This window comes from Lactuca sativa, chromosome 6 (assembly GCF_002870075.4).
Source record: "Lactuca sativa cultivar Salinas chromosome 6, Lsat_Salinas_v11, whole genome shotgun sequence".
NCBI classification, from domain to species: Eukaryota; Viridiplantae; Streptophyta; class Magnoliopsida; order Asterales; family Asteraceae; genus Lactuca; species Lactuca sativa.
In genome coordinates this window covers 42,214,571-42,230,299 of record NC_056628.2, presented here as the reverse complement: position 1 = coordinate 42,230,299, position 15,729 = coordinate 42,214,571, and the positions used below count along the sequence as shown (strand labels likewise).

General features: G+C 40.1%; 1 non-coding gene across 1 annotated transcript; it reads right to left on the bottom strand.

Moving 5' to 3' along the window:
• Positions 1 to 7,487: 7,487 nt before the first annotated feature.
• LOC111893128 (small nucleolar RNA R71) lies at positions 7,488 to 7,594 on the bottom strand. The gene has a single exon (XR_002850799.1). It is a non-coding gene; the product is annotated as a small nucleolar RNA R71 (small nucleolar RNA).
• Between the last annotated feature and the right edge of the window lie 8,135 nt (positions 7,595 to 15,729).

The window sequence follows — 15,729 nt, the reverse complement described above, 5'->3', positions numbered from 1 at the left end:
TTCGAAAAGCGGTTTTGGGGATATCCTCTTCCCGGACCTTGAGTTAATGGTATCCAGATCGCAGATCTATCTTGGAGAAATAACTTGCGCCTTGAAGTTGGTCAAATAAATCGTCGATTCGCGGGAGTGGATAGCGATTTTTGACAGTGAGCTAATTTAGTTCCCTGTAGTCAATGCACATCCTAAAGGATCCGTCTTTCTTCTTAACAAAGAGAACCGGAGCTCCCCAGGGTGAGAAACTGGGTCGGATGAATCCTTTGTCCAAAAGCTCTTTGAGTTTGCTGGACAATTCTTGCAAGTCCGCAGGAGCCAATCTATAGGGCGATTTGGCGATGGGAGTAGCTTCTGGCACAAGGTCAATTCGAAACTCGAGTTGTCTTTCTGGGGGGTATCCCCGGAAGATCTTCAGGAAAGACTTCCGGTAACTCACAAGCTACTGGAATGTCTCGAAGATTGACCTCTTCCTTGGATTTATCCACTATATGAGCCAGAAACGTTAAGTCTTTTTTTCGTAGATAATTATGTTCCTTAATGCACGAGATAAGACGAAGGTTTATGTTGGGTTTGTCTCCTTATACAATCAGGGTTTCGTGATTTGGAAGGTGAAGGCGAACGGCTTTCTCGTGACACATAATTTCAGTATGGTGGGGGCTTAACCAATCCATGCCAATAATCACATCAAAAATCCTAATGGAAACAGGCATTAAGTTTATTTGAAAGACATGTTGGTTCAAGGTTAGGGTACATCCGATATATATTTCCCCAGTGGATTCTGTTTTCCCATTGGCCATTTCCACCGTAAAGGTTTCATTAAGCTTCTGGGGTTGTTGCTTTAACAAGTGTTTAAATATATTGCTCACAAAGCTTCGTTCTGCTCCAGTGTCCAATAGGATGCATGCATAAGTGTGGTTTAGGAGAAACGTATCGGTGACAATAATGGGGTCCTGAACCGCTTCTCCCTGACCCATGGTCAACACTCTTCCTGTTCCCCCATTCCCAGGGTTGTTGTTGTTGGGGCAGTTCCGACGGAAATGCCCAGTCTTTCCACATCCATAGCAGGTGGGGCTCGGTCCTACATTGTTGTTGTTGTTGTTGTTGTTGTTGTTTCCTTGCTGCTGGTTCTGGGGAGGATAGGTCTTGCAATATTTTGTCGTGTGACCCTTTCGATTGCAACTGGTACACTGCATCTCCCTGTATTCGCCATTATGAAGGAGACTGCACTTGTTGCACTTTGGGAGATTTCCGGAATTCTGCCAAGGAGCACTTGGAGCAGCTGGGACTGGAGCATGTGGTGCGGAGGGAACTTGGGTGGTTGCAGCATTAACTATCACTGTCTGTAGCTTCTTTGACGATTCCGAGCCTTGTCGCCGTTTTCTCTTGTTATTCTTTCCTTTCTTGTTGTCACTCTCCTTCCTGCCTTCAGTTTCCCCTGGCTTCTCGCCCTTCTTGTTGTTGTGGTCGTACAGTTTCTTAGCCAACCTCTTGGTACTGTCGAAGGTTTCGGGATTTGCAGCTATCACATTTCCTTGAATTGGGGAAGTTAATCCCCAGATGAATCATTCGATTTTCTTTCCCTCCGAAGTAATCATGCCAGGGCACAACAGAGACAGTTTGCTAAACCTTGTTATGTATGTATCAATGTCGGAATTTTGGACGGTGAGATTCCACAACTCTTGTTTCATCTTCTGAATTTTGCCTCGCGGCAGTACTCAGCCATCAACATTTCTTTCATCTATACCGATGGCATAAAGTTGGCTACAGGGAGAGTCATGGCTTCTACATGTCCGTTCCACCAGGTGAGAGCTTGATCAACGAACATGCATGCGACAAACTTCACCTTCATCTCCTCAGGACACTCGCATATCTCGAACATCGATTCCATCTTCTCAATCCATCTTTTTAGGGTTATCATTCCCCCGGTGCCATTAAAAGTTCGTGGCTTGGCATTGGTGAAATATTTGTAGGAGCATGTCTTGGTAGGTCCTTGATTTATTCCGTTGTTCGAACTTTCAGCCCCTAGTCCATTGCCTCCTCCATTGTTCCTTTGGTGAATTTGTGCCATGGCTGCAGTGACCATAGCAGATACAACTGCTTGGAATGCAGCTGAGTTGACTTCGGGTGGGGTTGGCCCAGGGTTTCCACGGGTTGGCCGTTGAGGCATCTTTCTGTCATGGAACGGAAAGATGTTGAGTGTCTAGGATTTCTGCGAGTTTGTGCTCCTATAAACTAGGTGTAGTGCATGTACTTAAGTTCTTTCACATTTTAACATACAATTATGGATACTCAACACATAACAGATAACAATATTACAATAGAACACACATATTTTTCACTAATAATATCCGTACTTTGATACATGAAAATTTGCTTGAAAGAGCATACATAAGTGGTGCAAGTTCGGCAGCGTAACGAATCTATGAGTAGTGTAATCACTTAAACATAGAGTCAACGGTACGTAACATAGATCATAGTACTAGTAGGGTAAGGCTGATCCTAACACTCTAAGGAGCGCCCCGATGACGACAACGAGGTCATACACCATAGCGAATAGTTGTTGCCGCAGAGTAGCAATCTTAGCTTCTGGAGAGCGATTCTCCCTCACGGGATTGCCTAATGGGGAGGGGTGGTCCTGCTGCGCCTCGCTGGCAGGTGATGTGGCAGAATTCTCGTCTGTGTCTTGTTCTTCCTCCATGTCGTCATCGGTCCCATCAAATCTCGTAGTTAGTGTCCGAGTACTCGTCAGGCCCAACGTCATGTGCTTCTCCCTCGGGCTCGTCCTCGATCATCCCATGGGCCACTAATACCTGATGAAACTGAATGCCCTGGTGCTCTCCTTCCATGGTGACTGAGAGAAGGTATATGCATAGACTATCATTACGCCTACGATGTTTTAATTGCTATATGATTTTAGTTGACGTACTCTTCTGGGTAATAAAGGGGTATGTTTTTAGGTTTACCAACCATCGCGATTTCCTCGGGGAATGTGATAGTTGTACCTTGAAGGAAATGTAGTTGATCAGGCTACATTCACTCCTTAATACGACTATGAACAGTCCCGACTTAACCAAGATGCTAGCATTATCTTATTTGATTTGGTATTATGTTAGTTTTCCTATATCGTACAAGTAGAGTTGTTTTATCGTTGCGTTTTATTTGTTTTGTTTTGTTCAGAGTTGTTTTTGGTCCCTCTTTGGTTTATAGTTGCATATCAATGTGTGGTTAGATATGCTAGTTCACTATAAACAGTGCTCTGATACCAACCTGTCACACCCTCGAACCAGACGGCGGAAACGTCTGAGGGCTTGTGTGACTTATATTGAATATCATCACAATGAATATACATGAATCATAACATAAACATCACCATGCATCAATATTTTACAACTGACATTTTTCACATCAAGTACATTGTTTTTAGATGACAAATCCATAACATAAAGTGCTTGATAGTTTTCAAAAGCACAACACCCTAACATACTTGGTACTACTCCTCAGCTTACATGTTACCTGAGAATACAAGTTATTTTGAAAAACGGTCAACATATGGAATGTTGGTGAGTTCATAAGCAGGTTTGAGATGCAAAATATTTTGTGTAGTTTGAAAGAAAACAACCCAGAAAATCCGATATTTTCTGAAAAGACCATTGTTTATATAAAAGTGTGAAGATCCATAAATATATGCATGGTGATTTCCACGACCTTCCAAAGTCTATCACACATGCACGAAGCATATCTTCAAGCGTTTGGATGGTTCACTCACTCTGTCCATTCGTTTGCGGATGATAAGTAGTGCTCATGTCGAGATGTGTTCCCATAGCCTTTTGAAGTGATTGCCAAGAACGTGAAGTGAATCTACTATCTCTATCTGAGATGATAGATATTGGCACTCCGTTGAGTCTCACAATTTCCTTGATGTAGATCCTCTTTAATCATTCCATTTTGTATGACTCTTTGATTGGCAGGAAATGAGCGGATTTTGTCAACCTGTCGACTATTAACCATATGGTATCCAAACCGTCTTGTCATCTTGGGTAGTTTGGTCACAAAGTCCATGGCAATCCTTTCCCATTTCCACTCGGGAATTACTGGTTGTTGTAGTAATCCCGATGGCTTCTGATATTCCACCTTTACCTTAGCACAAGTAAGGCATTTGCTAACATAGGTGGCAATTTCTGCCTTCATGTTGGGCCACCAATAATGTTGCTTGATATCGAAGTATATTTTATTTGAACCCGGATGGATGGAGTATCGTGTCTTGTGGGCTTCATCCATGACCACTTCTCGGAATCCCTCAAGTTTAGGGATCCAAATGCGGTTCATAAAATAATATGATCCCTCCTCCTTCGCTTCGAAATTCTTTTCCATCCCACGTAACGCTTCGCTTGCTTTGTTTTCCGTCTTCATGGCATCGGACTGGGCCGCTCTGATTTGTGAGGTCAGGTGGGATTGAATGGTTACAAAGAGAGTTTTCACATGATGATTCGAGTATTTTTTCCGACTCAAGGCATCAGCTACCACGTTAGCCTTTCCTGGGTGGTACTTGATTTCACACGACGATTATAAGTTCCAAAATATACAAACGTATACAAGAAGTTCCAAACTCCGAATGAACAATGTACTGCGAGTCGCTACGAACGTTTGCACCAATTCGCAGTGTGAAAAGTGGACTACGAATCACTACGAGGCGTTCACACCTATTCGGAGTTCAACCAATACTTTCCTAGAGCAAAGATGGTTCCCGAACCGATTAAACTTCTATCATTCCTAAGCTTTGAAGAATGCGATTAATGGTTTGTTCAGGTAAGGCTTTCGTAAAGATGTCGGCCAGCTGATCAGCGGATCTATTATAAAGTGATACCTCAATGCGATGTGTTCGGTCTTGGAGTGTTGCACTAGGTTGTGGCAGATGCGAATGGCACTTTCAGAATCACAGTATAAGGGGATTCGCTTCATAATAATCCTATAGTCACGAAGCTGACTTTGTATCCAGATGACTTGTGAGGTACAAGAGGCAGCGATAATGTACTCAGCTTCGATAGTCGAAAGGGATATGCAAGTTTTCTTTTTCGATTGCCAACTTATTAGTTTGCCATCAAGAAATTGACATCCTTCCGTTGTAATTTTTTAATCTGGACCTTATCCTCCAAGATCAGAATCAGAGAACGCTTGTACAAAGAGCCTTGAGCTTGAAGGGTACCAAATTCCGAGCAAGGTTGTTCGTTTAAGATATATGAAGATTGATATTGCCATATTTATACTTATTTTTAGGCAATATTTAAGTACATTTTTATTAAAAAGTTGGTAATTTGTTTAGAATAATGGTACTTATGAGCTTAAATGTTGTTTACAGCCAAAAAAGAAGACATTTTGAAGAAAAGGGGACTGAAAACGTTAAAGAAAGAAACTTTGGGAATTAAAAGAGTAAAAGTGAAGTAAATCTGGAAAAAGGTTATTCACGACGTGAGACTTAAAGGATTCACGACGTGAATCGTTGGTTCTAGAAGATATGTATGCGGGTGAAGGAATCCTTGACGGGCACGGTTATCTACGACTCACGACGTGAATTTATGATTATTCACGACGTCAATTTATGGATATCAGCAACTATATAAATCCTTGACCTTTACGAATAGAGACACCTTTGGGCAGAAGGAAGGAGTTCCAGAAGACGATTTGAAGCGAAAGAAAGGTTCTGGAGGAAGGTTTTCAACATAAAAAAGAATAAAGGTCTATATTTTAGTTAAATAAGAACATGTCTTTCATTAGTTTTAGCTGTTTTGATTTAATTACTATGATGAGCAGCTGAATCTAGCTACTCTTGTTTAGCTAGATGAAGCTTTGAACTTATGAATAGTTATATGCTTATGGATTAAATTTAGTTGGTAAAAATTGCTTGTGTTTGATTTGTATAACCTAGCATGCTACTGTTTGTTTATCTAATTGCTTGATTGCATGTTCTGTGTAGCTTAGTGACCATTAAACTGCATGAACCTGTGTACCTAATAATTTAGTGAACATTGAATTGTTAGAGCTAGGATTGACCAATCTTAGTTAGTAATTAGAATAAATAAAGCTTAGCTGTGCTAGAAAATGTATATTGTGACCATAATTGCGTTTATACAACAAATCTTACATAGCTTACATTCTTAATTAGTTCTGTGTTTAATTATGTGTGAACATACATGGTTTGACATGAATTAGTTAATTATTGGTAAGATAGAACTAAATTACTAATACAACTAAAAACCAACTTAATAATCCGTAATCATTAGCTAGCCATAAGGGAGAAGTGGATTCAAACTAAATAAGAGTGTGTTTTTATTTATTGAATTTGATTTAAGTTCATCTGATCTTGCAAAATCAGATAAAACCCCTTATTAAATTTGTTAATAAATTAGGTTAATTTAGTAGTAAGTAGATTAATTAGTAACACCGTTCCCTGTGATCGACACCCGACTTACCTAAGCTATATTGTAATCTGACTAGGTACACTGCCTATAAGTGCATAGATAGTCTAAGTTTGTTAGGTTATAAATAGTAAAATTAATGGGTACTTTTGTGCACATCAAGTTTTTGGCGCCGTTGCCGGGGAGCGGCGCAAATTATTAGTTTATTTATTTGCATTAGATTAATCGCCCCTTTTTGTGGAATAAAATCTGCAAAAAGTTTAATTGGTTATTTATTTTTTTTGCTAGCTTATCTTAGTTTAATTTTTTTTTCACAGCGTTCACGACGTGAGATTTAGTACACTCACGACGTGAAATCTGAGAGTTCATTTTTAGTTTTTCTTATTTTAGTCCAGTTTTACGTTTTAGTTTAGCAAGTTGCAGGAGTTAACGACCAGAGGCTCAAACACACCCTTGGTGCCACCACTAGAAGATCCCGAGTCTGCAATTCACAAGAAAAAGACGCCCTTGCAAGAATTGAAGTCAGATTTTTCAAGGAAGTCGGGAAAGAAAACAGGAGAGTCAAGTTCACCCGCGAGGCACAAGAGAAATATTGAGCACTTTGATCAGACGCTCGTCCAAACCGAGTCCGAATACGAAACCGAGCCGGAATTTGAAGAACACACAAGCGAATCCGAGAACGAGCCAAGGAACGAGATGGCAGAAATTGAAGAAATGTCCATGGGAGCTTACAAGAAGCGGATCCGAGAAGATATGGGTCCTGGTTTAGTCCAACCCGTAATACCTGCCACTGCCACATTCGAGCTGAAGGGACACATATTGACTGCCCTGAAGGACATCCCATTTTTCGGGAAAGATCATGAAGATGCTTTTAAGCATCTAGATGAAGTCAATGACATTGCAGACTACTTCAATGTCCCAAATGTTAGCAGAAACACAGTCTTGCTTAGGATGCTTCCCATCACTTTCAAAGGAGCTGCTAAGGAGTGGTTAAAAGCACTCCCACCGGGTACAATCACCACTTGGGCTCAAATGCGTGAGAAATTCCTGGATCAATTTTGCCCGCCATCCAAGATAGCCAAGCTCAAGAAGGCAATAGCCAACTTTGAGCAACAGCCGGGGGAGTCACTATACGAAGCATGGGAGCGGTATCAGGGCTTACTTAGAAATTGCCCTCAACATGACCTAAATGTGCAGCAAGAGATGTCAATCTTTTATGATGGGGCCAACATGATGACAAGACAACTCCTTGATTCTCAAGGACCTTTGACAAAGAAAAATCCAAGGGAGGTCAAGGAGCTAATTGAAGAATTCGCGAAACACTCCCGCGAATACCACAACCCGAGGCAAGAAGGAATCAAAGGCGGAGGAGGGTCCCAAACTGAAGAAATAGAAGCGGTCATGTCCATGTTAAATAATATGGACCGCAGGATAACACAGATGGACCAGTCGATACATGCCATAAGAGTGGGTTGCGAGAGATGCAGTGGTCCACACTTGACAAAGGACTGCAATGTAGATGATTATGGGAACAGAAAGGCTCAAGTATGCTACTCTAGTGGGGATAAATTTGATGAGGACTGGAGGAAACCGAAGAAGGAGTGGCTGCCATATGAGGAGTATAAGAAGCAAAAAGAAGAGAAGTATAGGCAGACAGGTCGAGGCCTCTATCAAAAGGAGCAGCCACCAGCCGAGAAGAAACCCGACCTAGAGACCATTTTAATGAAGTTTATGGAAGCATCGGAAAAGCGACACGATGCCACTGATTCTGCTATTCTGGAAAAACAAACTTTGATAAAGAATCAGTAAGCCTCCATCCATAACCTTGAAGTACAATTTGGTCAACTAGCAACTCTAGTTCATGAAAAATTATCCTCGAAGAATCCCGAAGTAAAGAACCAATCTCATGTAATGGCCATAGACATCGAAGAAGAAGCCATCTCAGAGTTCCTGGAAGCATTGGAAGAAGAACCACGGAAGCCCGATCAAAAGATGAAGAAGATCAAGCTCGAAAATCATGAAGCTGCTGAGTTCCAGAATTCACGACGTGAACCTTATATGTTCACGACGTGGGCCCGTCATGAAGAGAAAAATTCTACAGTCAGTTCGGTTTATAAGCCGAATTTGCCTTTTCCTTCCCAAGCTACCCTTACTCCACTGGAGAGAGAACATAGAGAGTTTGTCAAGCATGTGAAGGGGATCCCGATTAATACCCCCTTTGTCGAGTCCTTATCTAAAGCTCTCGAGAACCAGAAATTACTACAAGACTTGATAGACACTCGAAGGCAATTAAAGAAGCAGTCTACAGTGATTCTAAGTGAACAAACTTCAAAAGCTGTGTTGGGAGAAACACCAGAAAATATGGGGGATCCTGGACGCCTCACTCTTCCATGTGAGTTTGGGAATAAAATGAAGGTTAATGCTTTAGCCGATTCTGGGGCTAGCATTAATCTGATGCCTTTTTCATTTTATCAAAAATTGGAGATTCAGAAAATGAAGACTACAAAAATGAAGATTCACATGGCGAATCGTTCGATGACACAACCCCAAGGCATAGTGGAGGATATTTTGGTAAAAATTGGAAAATTTATTTTTCCGATAGACTTTGTAGTCTTGGACATGAAAGAAGATCCGGATGTTCCGATAATCCTTGGTCGGCCATTGCTCAACACTGCTGGTTCCCTTGTTGATATCCGCGAGTCTAAGCTAACTTTGAGGGTTGGAGATGAACAAGAAGTCTTTGGGATAAAGGATGACTTTCAAGAAGATAAAGAAGAGGTGTTCACAATTAATGAAGAGAATGAACTAGAAGAACTGGAAAAGCTTATGGAAGAAGAGATAAAGGCAGTTCATCAAGTCAAAAGGACAAAACCAAGGGCATCTATTCCATATTTGATTGAAGTCATAGCTTACAAGAGCCCGCCTTCTTGGGTAAGCAAAGAGGAAGAGGAAATAACAAGTGATGAAGAGGAGGTCACTTCAAGAGTAACAAGGCCGGTGGTGAAAGAGGAGGAGAATGACATAAAGTGCAAGGAGGAACCCAAGGGCACAAAACGCAAGCTTGAAGAAGAGGGAAGAGCTAAAAAGGAGAATTCAAAGAAGGCATATAAAAGGCGAGTTCAAGATTACAAGAGGCGGTTCAAGGAACAAAAGATCTTGGTGGAGGACTCTTCCAAAGGCTCAACGTAGGAGGCACGGAGTCCAGCTCAAGACTCCAAGAAAAAGAAGCGCTTCTCGGGAGGCAACCAGAGTTTGGTTTGAATTTTTTTTTCTTTCTTTTTGCATTTTAGTTTTGAAAACTTAGATCGAGTCATCCAACTCTATTAGAACAAAATGTGGGGACCTTAAAACGAAAGTAGTAATAATTAAGAACTTAGTTCAAACTCAAAAATTGATTGTCCAGACTTTATTCACGACGTGAATAGTTAGCCGTTCACGACGTGAATTGTGAATGTACCGGACACATAATCCATGATATGGCTTAACCCATTAGACTAGCAAGCCCAAGATCAGTCCGTGAGTACATGGCCCAAACTTAAGCCCAGACACTATTCACGACGTGAATCGTATAGAATTCACGATGTGAATGTTTAAAAGTACGGGACCACATGATAAGTCCCTAGAAACCAGTAAACCCTTTCATTTGTTTATTGTTCACGACGTGGAAACAGAAATTGGTCCCCCTTGGTCCCCATTGCTGCGATTTTAGCCGACAATTCTACTAATCACCATTGTGCTTACCTAATACTTCCAACAAAGGTACCAATTATTGATTATTAAGTTTAATTTTTGGTTCTAGTAGAGGAACTTAGGGTTAGGGTTTGTTAAATGACGAAATTAATTCTTTACAGTTCGTAAATAACCTTGGAATGTTCATGCTAAGTGTTTGGAAGTGGTATAGGAGTAAAACCCAAGGATATTTTGACTGGATTTTCCCCGATTGTTAAGATTTTGCCTTCTGCGGTTGCGAACTCACGACGTGAATCTTACATGATTCACGACGTGAATTCTGGGGCTAAACAGAATTCATTTTTCTTCTATGTTTGATTTGTGGATATTTGTTTTGGTTGTTTCTTTTTCGTGTTTTTGTAGGAATGGCTCCAAGAAGAGAGGTTCCAGCTGGGGTTGCGGGTTTGCACCCGTTTTACAATTTTCCCGCGACAACGGCCCGTGATGTTTTGACCCGTTGGAACAACAGATTGGGGTGGCTTTACAACAGGGAAATTGCAGTTGCTCCAACAGTTAATTGGACAAGATTGAGGGAAGTAGGGCTTGTAGACCGGGTGGGCCCGTTCTTGACAAAGATATTCATTGGAGATGGGTATTCGTTCACATGTTCTGGTTGGCAAAATCTGTTCCGGGTGCAAGAGCGGGTCTACAAGGAATTTTGTGTCGAGTTTTTCGCAACGGTGACATTTCAGGAAACGGTCCAAGATCCACATTGGCCACAGGCGTTGGTATTTCGATTGGGGGGTGAGTACCGGGAGTGTAGCCTAGTTGAGTTTGCTTGGAGAGTAGGACTGTATGATCGACAGGAGGCTATGACTCCCGATTTTGGCATGTTTTTGGGTGGGCCTGCTAGAGGATATGCGGAGGGTGTCACGGGATATTCTTTTTAGCATAACATTGCCTCCGGGATGTTTAATTCCGGAGTATCTCTTGAGAGCAGTATTCGGTCCCCGATCCATTGTTTACTCCACCGGTTCATTACCTTTTCCATCAACCATAAAAGGCATAGAGACAAAGTGACTAAGCAGAACTTATTTTTCTTATGGTGCATCTTACAGCCTGGTGTCTGTTGCAACATCCCGTATTTTCTAGCCCATTTTCTGGCCGGGTCTGCCGCGAGTTCGCGCCCTGGGAGCCCTATTTGTGGGGGGCATTTTGTTACTCGTTTGACCCGTTCTTATCATCTGATTGTTCCCGATATTACTAGATCCATGACGTGTGTGGACGAGCATGACTTTGGTATGGGATATTTGGAGACTATGCGGGTGGTCAGAAATTTTGGATCGCATTGGGGAATAGTTCCATCAGATATTGAGGGTGAAGATGAGGATGATCAGCCAACCGATCAACCTGCGCCAGAGCCGAGACCGAGGCGTAGGAACGTGAGAGGAAGGGGAGACCGCGGGCAGCCGATACACCCACCTGCTTCCATGGTTGGTGCACCTTTTGGGGGTGATATGGCTGGTTACTTTGACCAGTTATCGTTGAGTGTGAATTGGATAGGCGGCACGATGGAGAATGTGGTTCGGCATCTTGGGGTGGAGCAGCCGCCTCATTTAGGGTATCATTACCCGATTTGCCCACGATGGTCGGAGTATGGTGGTCATGGAGGTGATAGAGCTGGTACCAGTGGAGCGCATGAAAATGAGGAGGATGATTGATTGTTATTTATTTTGTTTGATTTGTGTTTAGTTTCTTTTTATGGGATTTGTAAGAACTACTTTGAATATTATGTTACTTTTATTTTTTGTTGTTGATTGTTTCTCAGAAATTGCTACGGAGTGCCTAGGAGGGATAGCGAGTTATGAATGCGTATGTTTTTAGCTGGGAGTGTTTAATTCCGAGATTCGAGACCCATATTTTCAAAATAAGTGTGGGGTGAGTTAATAGAGTGGAGTGTCAGCGAAAGAGTCATAAACTGATGACTTTGGAAGAGTCTTAATACATTAAGACATTAGAAGAAGGATTGAGTAATGTTTTCTACTTGTCCAGTACTCACGACGTGAACATTTATTATTCACGTCGTGAGTCAGTTATCAGGAGGTTCTCAGAATACGCTCAGTTCGATCTCACGTCGTGAATTATTCCACACTCACGTCGTGAATATTAGATTTTTACGAGATTCAAGGCCCTTGACATTTTAATCTTCTATGGGTTGATGCTGTTCTTCTTGTGAATATATTCAAGATTATTGTGGCTCATTTTTTTTACCACCATGTAATGTGGCGTATGCTTTCCCACATTGGTCATTCTACTTTTGGAGACTTACACCATATTTGAAGATGATTGAAGGCTCGATTTCATGTTTTGCCGGTACACTCCTTATTTCGCGAGTTCAAGAAACAAGTTTCTATTTTTGGAGTCCATATTCAAGATGCACGTTTCCTGCACTTTTGGAGATCTTCACGCCACTATCCGAGGGGAGTTTGTTCCTTTTTCTCCCTTTTCTTTAAGTTTTTTTAAATTTGATGCATACAATGAGGGCATTGTATGAAATAAGTGTGGGGTAGGGGTAGAAGAAGTAAATTGCTAGAAAATCATATAATAGTAAAAATTGAAAATTTTGAAAATTTCAAATTTTTAATAATTGAATCTAGTAATAATAGTTTGAGCTATAATTGCTAGTATTATGCGGGATGATCCGATGAAAGTTCGAATGTTTAGTTGAGCCAATATACGTTATAGTGCATTTGTGGCCTCCCTTATTTTAGTGAAATCATGGAACAAAAACACAACTCCGCTTGGTTTGAGGGATGCAATATGTTTAGCAGCCTAAACCTGAAATGTATCCAGGAAAATTATTATCATTAACCAATAAAGGTTGAGGTTGAGCGCCTCTGCTTAAGCATGTAGGTTTTGAGTGAAAAAAAAATTGAGGTACATGTAAAAAAAAGTGAGAGAATTATGAGTAAAGTTTGAAGAATTTTTGAGCAAATAAAGTGAAGATCAAAAGATCAAAATTCCAAGAAATTCAAAAAGTTGAAGATACCAGAAATTAAATAAGGTGGTGAATTCAAAGAAATCAAAGATCAAATGTCAAAGAATTGAAGAATTCCAAAAGAGCTCCATAGTGGTATCGAAAAGTTGTAATTTTAGATTATATATGCTTAGGTTGCTCAACTAAAAATACCTTGAGGTTAGGAGGTTTTCTGCGGATGGATTCGGAGGGTTGCATAAAATGAGCATTGTTCGGAAAAAGTGGGTGAGTGTTTATGAAGATTGTAAGTATTTAAAGTATGGGGGGGTACTTTAGGAAAATTTTAGACACAAATGCATGCGTTGAGGTCTTGGCATAATGGCTGAATTAGAGTCGGATTGTTCAATGTAATGTTAGTAATCAAGGATTAAATTTAAATTTGCTTGAGGGCAAGCAAAGCCTAAGTGTGGGGTATTTTGATATTGCCATATTTATACTTATTTTTAGGCAATATTTAAGTACATTTTTGTTAAAAAGTCGGTAATTTGTTTAGAATAATGGTACTTATGAGCTTAAATGTTGTTTATAGCCCAAAAAGAAGACATTTTGAAGAAAAGGGGACTGAAAACGTTAAAGAAAGAAACTTTCGGAATTAAAAGAGTAAAAGTGAAGTAAATCTGGAAAAAGGTTATTCACGACGTGAGACTTAAAGGATTCACGAAGTGAATCGTTGGTTCTAGAAGATATGTACGCGGGTGAAGGAATCCTTGATGGGCACGGTTATCTACGAATCACGACGTGAATTTATGATTATTCACGACGTGAATTTATGGATATCAGCAACTATATAAATCCTTGACATTTACGAATAGAGACACCTTTGGGCAGAAGGAAGGAGTTACAGAAGACGATTTGAAGCGAAAGAAAGGTTCTGGAGGAAGGTTTTCAACATAAAAAAGAATAAAGGTCTATATTTTAGTTAAATAAGAACATGTCTTTCATTAGTTTTAGCTGTTTTGATTTAATTACTATGATGAGCAGCTGAATCTAGCTACTCTTGTTTAGCTAGATGAAGCTTTGAACTTATGAATAGTTATATGCTTATGGATTAAATTTAGTTGGTAAAAATTGCTTGTGTTTGATTTGTATAACCTAGCATGCTACTGTTTGTTTATCTAATTGCTTGATTGCATGTTCTGTGTAGCTTAGTGACCATTAAACTGCATGAACCTGTGTACCTAATAATTTAGTGAACATTGAATTGTTAGAGCTAGGATTGACCAATCTTAGTTAGTAATTAGAATAAATAAAGCTTAGCTGTGCTAGAAAATGTATATTGTGACCATAATTGCGTTTATACAACAAATCTTACATAGCTTACATTCTTAATTAGTTCTGTGTTTAATTATGTGTGAACATACATGGTTTGACATGAATTAGTTAATTATTGGTAAGATAGAACTAAATTACTAATACAACTAAAAACCAACTTAATAATCCGTAATCATTAGCTAGCCATAAGGGAGAAGTGGATTCAAACTAAATAAGAGTGTGTTTTTATTTATTGAATTTGATTTAAGTTCATCTGATCTTGCAAAATCAGATAAAACCCCTTATTAAATTTGTTAATAAATTAGGTTAATTTAGTAGTAAGTAGATTAATTAGTAACACCGTTCCCTGTGATCGACACCCGACTTACCTAAGCTATATTGTAATCTGACTAGGTACACTGCCTATAAGTGCATAGATAGTCTAAGTTTGTTAGGTTATAAATAGTAAAATTAATGGGTACTTTTGTGCACATCAAAGATGTTCTTAACAACGGTCATGTGGGGTTCGCGAGGATTTGCTTGAAACCTGGCACAATAGATAACAGAAAACATGATTTCTGGACGACTAACAGTTAAATACATCAATGAACCTATCATTTGACGATAGAGTGTCATATCAGCAGCTGGTTTGTCCAATGACGGTGTTAGTTTCGTTCCGAATGCCATTGGAAGCTTCACCTTCGAATCTCCTAACCATTCCAAAATTCGCAAGTAAGGTCTTCGTATAAGCCTCCTGGTTGATAAAGATTTCCACCTGACTCTGTCTTATATTCAAACCAAGGAAAAAGTTAATTGGACCCATTGAGCTCATCTCAAACTTAGTTTCCATCAACTTTCGGAACTTAACAATTAATCTAGGATTAGTAGATCCGAAAATGATATCATCAAAATAGATTTGGACGATCATCAAATGGTCACCATCTGTCTTGCGAAAGAAGGTTGGGTTGACCGTGCCTTGTTTAAACTTAGATTGTTTTAAGAATCTAGTAAGATTTTCTTACCATTCTTGTGGAGCTTGCTTCAGACCATATACTACTTTATCCAAAACGTGATAGTGGTTGGGATACTTTTCGTTTACGAATCATGGTGGTTGTTCCACACACACTGTTTCTTCTAGTTCCCCATTCAGAAAGAAACATTTAACATTCATTTGTTATACTTCAAAGTTCTTGTGATATGCATATGCCAGGAAGATGCGAACTGAATCCAGTCTTGCAATTGGTGCAAAAGTTTCCTCATAATCTATGCCTTCCTCTTGGCAAAACCCTTTAACGACTAACCGAGCCTTGTTTCGTATCACATTACCTTCTTTGTAAAGCTTATTATGAAACACCCATTTTAAAC